Source organism: Cynocephalus volans, chromosome 11 (assembly GCF_027409185.1).
Source record: "Cynocephalus volans isolate mCynVol1 chromosome 11, mCynVol1.pri, whole genome shotgun sequence".
Taxonomy (NCBI): domain Eukaryota; kingdom Metazoa; phylum Chordata; class Mammalia; order Dermoptera; family Cynocephalidae; genus Cynocephalus; species Cynocephalus volans.
Window position 1 is genome coordinate 21,686 of NC_084470.1, and position 12,265 is coordinate 33,950.

The 12,265-nt window shown below is 41.0% G+C and overlaps 1 protein-coding gene across 6 annotated transcripts in view; it reads left to right on the forward strand.

Moving 5' to 3' along the window:
• Window positions 1–553: 553 nt before the first annotated feature.
• Window positions 554–12,265, forward strand: part of BBS9 (Bardet-Biedl syndrome 9) — a 445,357-nt gene continuing 433,645 nt past the window's right edge. For 5 of the 6 annotated variants that reach the window (XM_063113569.1, XM_063113571.1, XM_063113574.1 and 2 more), the window contains exon 1: window positions 554–1,006. The gene's annotated coding sequence lies outside the window, so the exon portion shown is untranslated. Of the gene's footprint in view, window positions 1,007–11,954; window positions 12,003–12,265 lie in introns of those variants that run through there. The other variant, XM_063113570.1, reaches the window with a different exon arrangement.

The following is a 12,265-nucleotide window of genomic DNA, read 5'->3' on the forward strand; positions in this document are numbered from 1 at the left end:
TCAAACAGGAAAGAAGGAACGAAAACCCGGAAATCTCCGTGACCTCGCTCCTCCGCCCTGTCATTCTTTTCCCGGTGACTTTGTACTGGGCCGGCCCCGCCCCCGCCACCAGGGCGCACGCGCTGGCGCTCGCGACCGCGCCCACCCTCGCCACGGCCGCGCGATCCATGGACGGGGCCGCGCACGCCTCCCGCCAGGAAACAACAGGCCACTCGCGGGGGCGCGCCTCGGTGATGCCCGCCCCGCCCTCAGGGAGGCCCCGCCCGCGAGTCCCGGGGGGCGTGGCCCGCGTCCGGAGCCGAGGCGGGAGCGGGGTCTTCGCGGAGCCTGGGTGGGAGGAACGGCTGCGAGGGCAGGGGAGGGAACTGCACTGATTCTCTCTCTGCTGAGGACTAGGCGGTGGTTCAGATGAGCCCCGCACACTAGGATTCCGATCCGAGCGCGGCTCCCTCGGAAATCGCCGCCGCCTTCTTCGGCTCAGCCTCCGTGGACTACAACCCCCAGCAGGCACCGCGGCGCAGCGCTGACTTGCGCAGTAGCGTCCGTTGTAAAGCGCCGTGACAACAGGGCGAGGGTGGCTTGGAGTTAGGCGGGGGCGGAGAGCGGTCCCCTGCGCCGCGTCTGTCCCTTTTTGCTGCACCCCGCTCCCCACCTTCTCCATCAGTTCCTCCTCTGTAAGCCGCTGCACCTGCAGTCCTCGCCTGCCCGGTCTCTTCCGAGGGATACATGCGCTGCCCCTGCTTGTCTCCGGGGTGACGGAAAGGGGCGCCGGCGAGCGTGCTGGGGAGAACGGCTCCAACTCTGGGGAGCCGGCAGGGCTGCCTGGAGGGGCTCTCTCCTGCCCGGGACTTGAAACAACTTAGAGCGGGAGTAGCGAGGCGAAGGGTTGCTCTCCTTTGCACCCTCCACTCCGTCACTGGGAACCTCGTCAGGCGTTCTTAACGGGAAATCTGCGCAAAGAGCGTTCGCAGTGAGGTGGGGCAGGTTGCACCTGCCTTGGCATCAGGTAAGAAAGTGTCAGGAGTTAAACTTCGGGTGCATGAATTGCCCTTTCTGTGTTTTGTGTGCAAGACTCTGATGCCATGCAATGGTTTTGGGGATCTAAGGTGATAGGTGTTTTTAGGAAGGATGTTTGCATTAGGACACACTGCCCAATCATGAGCACAAAGTGTGCGAGATCCTGGGAACATCTTCTAGAAAAGGGTGACAAAAACGTTTGAGGATTCCACTGAGGAATGCCTGTCACGTGGTGAATGAACATTCTCCTGTGACACTTGAACAGGTCTGTTAGCAAATGGTCAGAGCAGTTCTCAGCCTATGACTGATGTAGGGTGCAGGTACTAATACCCCCTAATCTTCCTTGCAGTAGGATTATTGCTTCTCTTTTCTACTTTGCAGACCACAGCAGTTTAGGTGAACTGAGCTGATTTTATCAGCACCTCCTCCTCCCAGTCAAGTCCTGCAATTGACTTGAATATTCTGGAAAACATTAAGGTTTTTGGGGGTATCTCACTTTTATTTTAAAAATCTCACGTATTACATGTACACACACACATGACTTGAAAGATGCTAGAGGGAAAACTATGGCTCTTAGCTGATTTTCAGCCAACATTCAGAAGGAAATATTTTCTAACATAGTAGCAATATGTAAAGAGAATAATTGCTGGGAAATTTTATTTTTTGGTGAATAAACTGAATTTTTAATTTAGAAGAATTAAGAAAAAGAAACTTTGTTTTGAAAATAATTTACAAGTTATTTGTGAGGGTTTAAGGGATTTTTCACTATGTGCAATTTCTGTGCTTAAATTACAACTATACACTTACGTTTATGGTACAACTTCTGGATGGAAATATTCATTGACGGGAAAAAATTCAGTAATATATAATAATTTAAAAAGTTTTATTGATGTACATATCAAGTCTTATCCCTCTAAATATTTTCAAATATTTTTTGAAATTATTGGAACACATGAAGTTATTGTAAAACATCCCTGCTGATTAATAACATTTCCATTGAAGATTACTATCAGCCTTTTGTGCGGCTCACTTAAAATTTCAGTCCAGAGGGCATTTGTTGTTTCATCTTACTCAGAGCACACTATCACTGCCACCACCACCACCATTGTTACTACTCTTACTACTACTAGGTTACTACTGACATTTATTGAATGCTTACTTTGGGTTTGTGCTGTTTTATCCTGGCACCCACCCCCCGCCCCAAGAACAATTGGGAGACTAGAGGACGAGAGATTTGTCTAAGGTCATACAGATGGAACATGGGGTCAGAAAATGAAGCCAGGTTTGTCTGACTCCAGCTCTTGTGCTTTTCTGACTTTAGTGTCTTTTACTGAAAATCCCAACGCTGAGCCCTTGTAATATTGCCTTCAAAACCAATATTCTTACAACTCTATGTGCATTTATCATCTTTCCCGAACTTCTGCCTTCAAAGCCACACATTCCTCCCGCAGGGTTTTCTGGGGTTATCATGGCTCCAGCCATGCTGTTCACCCTTCCGTATTGCAGCACTAGGTCAATGTGGTGTTAAAACATCCATCTCTTAAAAGAAACCTAAATCTCAGGAAACTTGGTTTGGAAGATAACACATATATAAATAAATTTTAAAAAGGAAGTGTCAAGAAGTAAGTGTGGAAGAGAATTTCTGGAGTTTGGGGTGATAAAGATATCTTCCATTTATTATTCTAATAAGGCATTAGAAACTAATCTTTTGTGCCTATTTATAGGGAAGCACCTGTTAAAACCTTTAAAGTATTGTTTTCTAGTCATCCTTTAACTATTTAAATGTATGAATACTTTTCTGCAGTTTGAGCTTGTGGTGATTAGAATTCATATGAACAGAGCTATTGCTTTTATAGTCTACATGGGGTGGCTGCATAGATCATTTGTTTAGGGTTCTGGAGTAGACAGCCTGGGTTTAGGTGCCACATCCACCAGTATTATTGCGATCATTTGGACAGGCTTCTTAACCTCTCTGTATTCAGGGATACCCGAATAATGGTACCTGTGATTTACTTTGTAGTTCTGTTATGAAGATTGAAAGAGAATACTTGCAAAATATTTAGAACTGCCTGGGATTTATTTTTTTGTTTGGAATACTTTTTATTTGTTTTTGTAAGCCAAAAGCCAGGTTACAGAACTGATAAATGTCCTATTACTATTGTTCCTTACCTTGCTTCTTCCTAACCTGTCAGTATTGGACCTCCCCCACTGAACTGCTTGCTTTAATATCTCAGCATCAAGGGCTACATCTTTCTCAACTTGGAATACAAATTATTGTTTTATTTAAGTCTTAATTTATGGCCATTTTTTCTTTTTCTCGAAAGGGCCGAATTTATTTTGCTAACATTCTGCATTTAATTTGCTAACCTATTGTTCTTCTTATGTAGAATAAATGTGGCCAAAATACATAAGCATCCTCCTTTTAAAAAAGTGAAAAAATTTTTATTTTATTATTTTTTATTATGGGAAAATTTTAAATGTAAACAAAATTATAAAGAATAGTAAAACAAACCCCATGTATTCATGAGTATTTACTCTCTTTAGAAAAATAACAGCTTTATTGAAATAACTCACATACTATACAATTCATCCATTTAACATATAAAATTTGTTTTTTGTGTGTATTCACAGATATGTGCATCCATCACCATGTTCAATTTAGAATACTTTTATCTTCCCCCAAAGAGACTTCACACCCTTTAGCGCTCACCCTCGAACTCTTTTACCCATCCCCACTTCCCCCACTTCTAATCTACTTTCTCTCTCTATGGATTTGCCTGTTCTGGACATTTCATATAAATGAAATCAGATATGTGGTCTTTAAGTGGCTTAGTTAGGATAGTGTTTTTAAGGTTCATTCATATTGTAGCATATATCAGTATTTCATTCTTTCCTTTTTTTATGGCCAAATAACATTCTATTTTATGGATATACCACCTTTTATTTATATATTAATCAGTTGATGGGCATTTGTTTCTACATTTTGGCTAATATTAATAATGCCACTGTATCAGTCTGTTTTTGTGTTGCTACAACAGAGTACTTGTGTCTGGGTAATTTATAAAGAAAAGAGGTTTATTTGGCTTACAATTCTGGGACAGCTGCATTTGGTGTGGACCTCAGGTTGCTTCTACTCACAGCAGAAAACTGCAGACAGCCAGCGGGTCCAAGCAGATCACAGGGTGAGAGGGCGTGCTTGACAGGGTCTTTAACACTTAAACATAGAATTAACGTGTGATCCAGCAATTCCACCCCAAGGCATTATCTAAGAGAAATGAAAACATATGTTCGCCCCACGGCATTATCTAAGAGAAATGAAAACATATGTTCACCCCAAGGCATTATCTAAGAGAAATGAGAACATAAGAGATATGAAAAATTATATGTGAATATTTGTAGTGGCTGATAGAGTTTGGATGTGTTGTTCTCCTAAAACTTGTGTGGAAACCTAATCCCTAATGTGGCAGTGCTGGGAGCTGTTTGAGTCATGGGGGTGGATCCCTTGTGAATGGATTGTTTATTGCATTGAATCTGTAGAGTGATTTGGGAAGTATTGCCATCTTAAGAACAATAAGTCTTCAGATCCATAAACATGGGATGATTTCCCTTTTATTTAGAACTTCTTTAATTTCTTTCAGCAATGTTTTATAGTTTTTTCAATGTTTTATCGAGTGTAAGTTTTACACTTTTTTTTTGCGGCTGGCAGGTATGGAGATGTGAACCATAGACCTTGGTGTTATGAGCACAGCACTCTAACCAAAGTGAGCTAACTGACTAGCCCTAGTTTTACACTTCTTTTGTTAAATTTATTTCTAAGTATTTTATTCTTTTGAGTGTTATTGTAAATGGAATTGTTTTCTTAATTTCATTTTAGGATTATTCATTGCAAGTGTGTAGAAATACAATTGATTTCTGTATGTTTTTCTTGTATCCTCCAACTTTGCAGAACTCAGTTATTAGCTCTAATAGGTTTTTAGTGAATTCCTTAGGATTTTCTATATGCAAGATCATTTCATTTGTGAGTAAAGACAGTTTTATTTTTTCTTTTCCTATCCAATCTAGAAGCTTTTGTTAATTTTTTTCTTTTCTAATTGTCCTAGTTAGAATTTCCAGTACAGTGTTCAATAGAAGTGGCGAATGTACACATCCTTGTTCTGTGCCTGATCTTAGGGGGAAAGCATCTAGTTGATCACCATTAAGCATGATGTAAACTGTGGATTTTGTGTAGGTAGATGTCTTTTATCAGTTCGAGTAACTTTCCTTCTATTCCAAGTGTGTTGAGTGTTTGTATAATGGAAGAGTTGGATTTTGTCAAATTCTTTTTCTGAGTCAATTGAGATGATGAGGTGGTTTTTCATTTTTATTTAATTGACACAGTATATTACATTGATTCATTTTTGGATGTTAAACCACCTTGCATTCTTGGGGGTAAATCCATTTGGTCATGGCATATAATTCTTTTTGTATGAATATTTTATTGGATTCAATTTGCCAATAGTATTTTGTTGAGGATTTTTGCATCTGTATTCATAAGAGATATTGGTTTATAGTTTTCTTGTGATGTCTTTGGTTTTGGCTCAGGTAACATTAGCCTCATAGAATGAGTTGGAAAGTGTTCCCTTCTTTTATTTTTTGGAGCAGTTTATGAAGAATTGGTAGTTTGGTAGAATTCACCAGTGAATCCATTTGGGTCTGGCCTTTTCTTTGTGGATAGTTTTTTGATCACTAATTCAGTCTCTTCATTTGTTGAGGTCTGTTTAGATTTACTGTTTCTTGTTGAGTCAGCAACAGATACCTGGGCTAGAGTGAGAACTGCTGATATCCTGCCCCTCGGGGGAAGATATTCTCTGGCTGGGAGCTGGAGGAAGAGGGTGCACTCTCTTCTTGGCTATCCCAGTCTGCAGTGGAGTTTCCATTTTGCTGAGCTGGGAATAAGGAGAGAGAGGGTATGAGTATTAGTTGAAATACCACGGACTCTTGCTATTCTTTTTTTGGGGGGGTTCAAATACTAGCTTTGTTACCTACCTATTTTTTTTTTAAATCTGCAAAGCTGTATTTTTATTTTTTTTTAAGTTTATTTGTTTATGTTATTTTTTTTTACATTCTATGATGTTGTGGAGCAGTTGGGAGGGGAAAGAGGAATGAAATAGGGTGGGAAGGAGGAAGGAGGAAGGGCAGGGTTGAGGCCTGTGGCACCCCCTTCATTCCTGCAGGGGAGGCCAGGGGGCATCCAGCAGTGGCTTGGTCATTGCTGGGCTGGGTGCAGATGTCAGGGGGATGTGGCTGAAGCCCTCACCCCCCACTGCCCCAGCTTGGGAACCTGGGGTGCTTCTTGTGGCAGCTCAGTGGTTGTTGCTGGGCTGGTGTGGCTGTTGGGGGGAGTGGCTGATGCCCTTGGCCCCCCCACTGCCCCAGTTCAGGAGCCTGGAGCTCTTACTGTGGTGACTTGGTGGTCGTCGCTGGGCTGGTTGTGGGTGTCAGGAGGTGTGGCTGAGGTCCTCAGCCCTTCCCACTCCCTGCTTGGTAACCCATGGGACTTCTGGTCCTTCTAGGTTTTATAGGTGTTCTTTGATGATGTGAGATCTTTACTAGTTAATATCAAACTTTGCCTCTGGTGTGTGGGTATTTTGTTTTTTCTTTCAGTCTGTGTTGGATTATTTGCTGTTCCCACCACTTAAACTCTTCACTGGAACTAACTTGTAGTCCTTTGCTTACTTCTAAAATGGGGGAACTTCCTGTGGGGACCAGTACTTGAGCTCTCTGGTTAATCTTAAATTGCTGCTTTGCTACTGATTCCCTGGGGAAGGCTTTTTGTGCAGCTCAAGTTTTAATGGTTGACTTTATAGGTACTTCTGGGTCTCATGAGATCTGGTACACCTGGGTTGTGTAGAAACTCTGGTCTGGGCCTGAGTCTTTTGAGCAAACAGCATCTGCTGTGGTTCTGTATTCCTGACAAGTCTCCCCTGAGTGGTCTTGCACTGATTGGGGGGCAGATCAGCTGTCCTTACTGTGCCCCAGTGTTCCCCCAGTGAGTCTGTCTCCCCCACCTCCTGTGCTCCAAACACGTCCCATGGGATGGGCCATGTGCCAGATCCTTGTGATGACTCACCAGCATCTGAGTGGCTCCTTTTTTTCAGTTGTTGTGGCTCCGTGCTCCTATGTGGGTCCACAGGAACCCTGTTAGTGGTCTTGCTGGCCTGGGGATTCCCAAGGCCCTCTTCTCTTCTGCAGCCTCCAAGCAACTTCATCTGAAGGGCACAGCTGCAGCTTTTGCCACTTCCTGCTCTGTGTGCTCATCAGGACCAGCCTTGAAGCAGCCAGGGCTCTAAATGGTTGGAATGCTTCTTTCTCTCATCGTGGCTTCTCCTGCCTTCATGTACTCTGTAGGTCTCTCCTCCTCTTCCCCTGATCTCTAGCAGTCCAGCTTGGCTGTCATTGCTTTTTGATAGGTGTAAATTGGTTGATTGTGGGAGAGGGTGGCACTGGATACCGTCTATTCCACCATCTTGACTGGAAGCCAAAGTTTTTTTAAAAAAATAAATTTTGCCATGTGAATTTAAAATATATGATATGACTTCTGTGGATTGTGTATTGTTGGGTTATTTTCTCTAAATCTCAGTATCCTAACCTTCAGTGATGGAGTGCTTATTGTCAGGTAGCCAGGTGAAGATCTATCTTCTGATCAAATCTTTAGTGTTCTTCTCAAGGCGCCACTTTTGATAGTAACTATCCAAGGTCAGGCACAACAGAAGTAAAGCCAGAGTCAGGGATTCAGGTGTACGAGATTAATTGAGTATTTATTATCAGGAAAACGATTCTGGGATAACTGCATCTGGTGTGGGCCGCAGGCTGCTGCTTCTCATGGCAGAAAGCAGCAGGCAGCCGGAGGGTACAAGCAGATCACGTGGCGACAGGAAGCAAGAGAGCTATTGCTGTTCTTATAGAAGATTTTTTTGAATAAATGTGTTTCTTCATTTGCTATATGCCCTTAAGGCCATTTTCAGAGACTTTATATGGTTGTTTTTAAAAATAATTTTCACCTGTTTCACTGGGGAGCAGGTACATGGAATTTCTCATGTGTTATGCCAAAAGTGGACCCCTCTGAAAGTTTAAATTGCAAAACATACTAGTTATGGGATAATTATTTAACTTAGATTTCCATTAGATATCAAGGTACTCTAGTGTTTGTAAGGCTATTCAAGATTAAATAAAAAACTGATTATATACATGCTTATTAGGAACACAACTGCTGTGTGCAAAGAGAAAATTTTTGTAGGTGTGTTTGCTTGGTTTGAGCCAAAGAATTAAGCCTTTTGTGCATAAGCAGGGATGTTCCGCAACCATACATCATTCAGACTCACTATCAGATCCATCTTTGAAGCCAAAGTAGAAAGGAACTTTCCTTTGAAATCTGTTGTACTGCTGCCTAAGTTGCTTTTTAAAATCCACCAATTTTTAGCAAAGGAAATTAATGGTATGGCAACTTTGCATAGATGAGAGTTTGTGGTTTCTTCATTTCTTGGGAGTGGGCAGTGCATCTTCCTCTGCTTCTGCCTCTGAAACTGGAGAGAGAGGCACTTGGGAAACATACGGTGGCTACTGATCATCAGCCCCAATTTTTGTTTTTTCTGTTGTTCTTTAACTCTTTAAAAATGTAAGTCCTTATTGATCAATAAATTATTGCCAACAATGATACATGATACCACTTGGGACATGGGGGAACCAACATACAGGATTATGATGTGATGGAATTTATGAAATTCTGCTATGCATTACCTTATGTCTTGCCCTGGTATGAAAGTCAGCGTTAGTGTTGGTCTGAAATAATTAAGGTAGTTGTGGAAGAGCCATTTGTTGGACCTGGGTTTAAAATTAGCCCTCCCTCAACACTCTTTTTGAAAATTAAAACAAAACAAAAATACCTCTACTGACACATGCTTTTTCAATTTTTCAGATATTAGTTGCAGGGCATTGGCAGCTTGAGACAAAGTTCTAGAGATTATACAAGCAAGGTTCTGCCATTAGCTGAGTGATTTAGGGGAATCATATAACTTCTGTGGGCTTCTCCTATAAAGTGGGAGGACTGGGTGAATGATGGATAACTTCCAGCTGCTTAAGTTCTTTGATTTGAAAAATAATTCTCTTTTCAAGCCCTGGAAAGGCAACTAGTGGCAGGAAAAAGAAGGGAGGGCTGGCCAAGCTCCGTTGGTTAGAGCATGGTGCTGATAAGACCGAGGTCAGAGATTCAGATCCCTAGGATTCCTGTACCAGCCAACTGCCAAAAAGAAAAAAAAAAAAAAAAAAAAAATTACCGTAAGCAGGGGAGGTGGGGAAAGGTAGAACTCCACTATAAGAAAATACCCACTTGTGCCTTTACGTATTAGTTAAATCAGTGCTTCTCAAGCTTTAAGGTGTGAGTGAATCACCTGGGGATATTGTTTGGGGAGGCCAAGATTTTACCAAGCTTTTGTGTGATGCCGATACTGCTCGTCCAGGGATTATACCTTGAATAGCAAGGCACTAAACTGTCTGGGAAAAGAGGGCTTTCAGGAACTAGCAAAGTGGTAGGTGAGTAAGGAGAAAGGGATAGTGCAGGAGAGAAACAAGAAGGATTTAAATGTTGCCTGTATTATTTTGTCAATAGAAATAGATCTTCAATTTTGTGTTAGAAGTCCATGAGAAATTAGTGTTTGGTGTAGACATTTCTATTTATAGACAGTGCTGGAAAGTTAGCTTTTCACATTGGAGAATTTATTTCCTATATTTTAACAAGCTGAAAAAATTTGTTCACTAGCAAAGGTTTTCAAGGCCGTTTTCACATGGTAGCTGTTTTCACTTGATATAGTCATGTGTGTTTATAATTCAAACTCCAGCTATGTCTCTTGTGGCCACTTATCTAAGGTGTACAAAAATCTCTTCAAGACCCTGATTTCAGTTCTTTCGGATGTACATCCAGAAGTGGAATTTCTGGATCATATGATGTTTCTATTTTTAATTTTTTGAGGAACCTCCATACTGTTTTCCATAGTGCTTGCACCATTTTACATTCCCATCAACAATGCACAAGGGTTTCAGTTTTTCTGCATCCTTGTCAACACTTGTTATTTTCTGTTTTGTTGATAGTAGCCGTTCTAATGAATGTGAGGCATTACCTCATTGTAGCTTTGATTTCCATTTCCCTGATGATTAGTGGAACTGAGCATCTTTTGTGTATTTGCTAGCCATTTGTATATTTTCTTTGGAGAAATGTCTGTTCATTTCCCTTGCCCATTTTTAAATTAGGTTGTTTGCTTTTTTATTTTTGAATTGTAGGAATTTTTTATATATTCTGGATATTAACTCCTTGTCAGATATATGATTTGAAAATATTTTCTCCAATTCTGGAGGTTGCTTCTACTGCATTCTTATTTAATTCTCACAACACCACTCTTATCTTTATTTTGTAGATGAGGAAGCTGAAGTGTAGAGAGGTTCAGTAACTTTTAGTAACCTGCTCCTAGTTGCATGGTTAGTATGTGGTGAAACAGGAATTCAAACTCACACAGGCTGCCTCCAGTCTACACTTTTTACCACCACATTATTCTCAGCCAATTTCTTGGCCAACTGAATGAACACAAATGGTCTTGGTTTCTATGATCAGCTTATGTGGGAGGCCTATTTTAAGAAGCACATTGATCTACATTTAAAAAAGTACAGTTGATCCTCATTATTTGAGATTCTGTATTTGCGAATTTGCCTACTTGCTAAAATTTATTTGTGACCCCCAAATCAGGGCTTGTGATGCTTTTGCAGTCACTCATGGTCATGTACAAAGCAGCAAAAAATTTGAGTCTCCTGATGCACATGTTCTCAGCTGTCATAAAACAGTGACTCTCTGCTTTCTTGTTTCAGCTCTCATACTGTAAACGAGTGTCCTTTCATGGTCTACAGTACTTTATGCCACATTTTTGTGCTGATGGGGTAATTTCAGTGTTTAAAATGGCCCTAAAATGTACTGCTGAAGGGCTGTCTCATGTTTCTAAGTACAAGAAGGCTGTAATAGACTGGAGAAAATACAGATGGTCCCTGACTTACGACGGTCCAAAGATTTTTCAACTTTACGAAAGTGATGCGTATTCAGTAGAAACCATACTTTGAATTTTGAATTTTGATCTTTTCCCAGGTGTATTAAATGCATTTTCGACTTATGGTATTTTTAACTTATGATGGGTTTATTGAGAAGTAATCCTATTGTAAGTCGAGGAGCAGACGTGTGTGCAATTAGATAAGCTCTCTTCAGACAGAATTATAGCACTGTTGGCCCTGAGTTCAGTGGTCATGAATCAACAATAAATAAGGTGTCCTTAAACTGAAACACACATAAAACAACATCAGGTGTTGATTGGTTGACAAAACGTGACTAGAGGCTTGCAGGAACCTAAACCTGTGTTTTCCCTATGAGCAATGGCTTAGTATTTGCTAATTCAGTATTTGTGGTGACCTTATAGAAAACTTTTGCGAATAAGAATTGACTGCATACCCAAACTACTATTTAAATCAGCATAGCATGAAGGAAAGCCTCATTTATATTAGATAAATGAACTGTTTTAGAGTCCCGGGGTATGCGATGCTGTGTTGTAATGTGCTTTCACATCCACCATATTAGTAACTCAGTGGTAGGTAGGGCTGGTAGATGCTCACTGTAGATGAGAAATCAAAGTACAGAGAGGTTATGTGGGTTGCCTGAGGACACACAGGGAGTTAGTGGTATAAATGAACCTGTGCCCCAGTTTTCCTCGTTCTTTTTTGGTGTGATTTTCCCTCTTCCATCTTGCCTTTCTACAGTTTGAATGGCGAGAGGGATTGGATGCTTTCTGAGTACTCGTAATGTGCCTATTCTGGGTTCAGTCGTTTGACCCATTTGATCTCATTTGTTCTTCTAGGCTGTTCATTGTAACGGGAGATACTGAAGTCTCTCCGAAGACCAAACTATGAAAAGAAGTTAGGTATTTCGCTGAAGACTTATGTGCTAAATAGTGTTGGTAGATTTGAATCTTGCTTCCGAAGAATGTTTTCTTTTTTTTGTTACTTGTGTGCCATTTACTCCTAAATGTCTCAGAAGAGAGAATTAGCCCAACGAAGATGTCTAATTTCTCAGCCCAACAGGATTGCAAAATATCTGATTAATGTTTCTTACTGTTTGGATTTGTGGTTTCATATTTGTGTTCAAAATACAAAAAATTAAAAAAGTTTTGGCAAAAAAATTAAA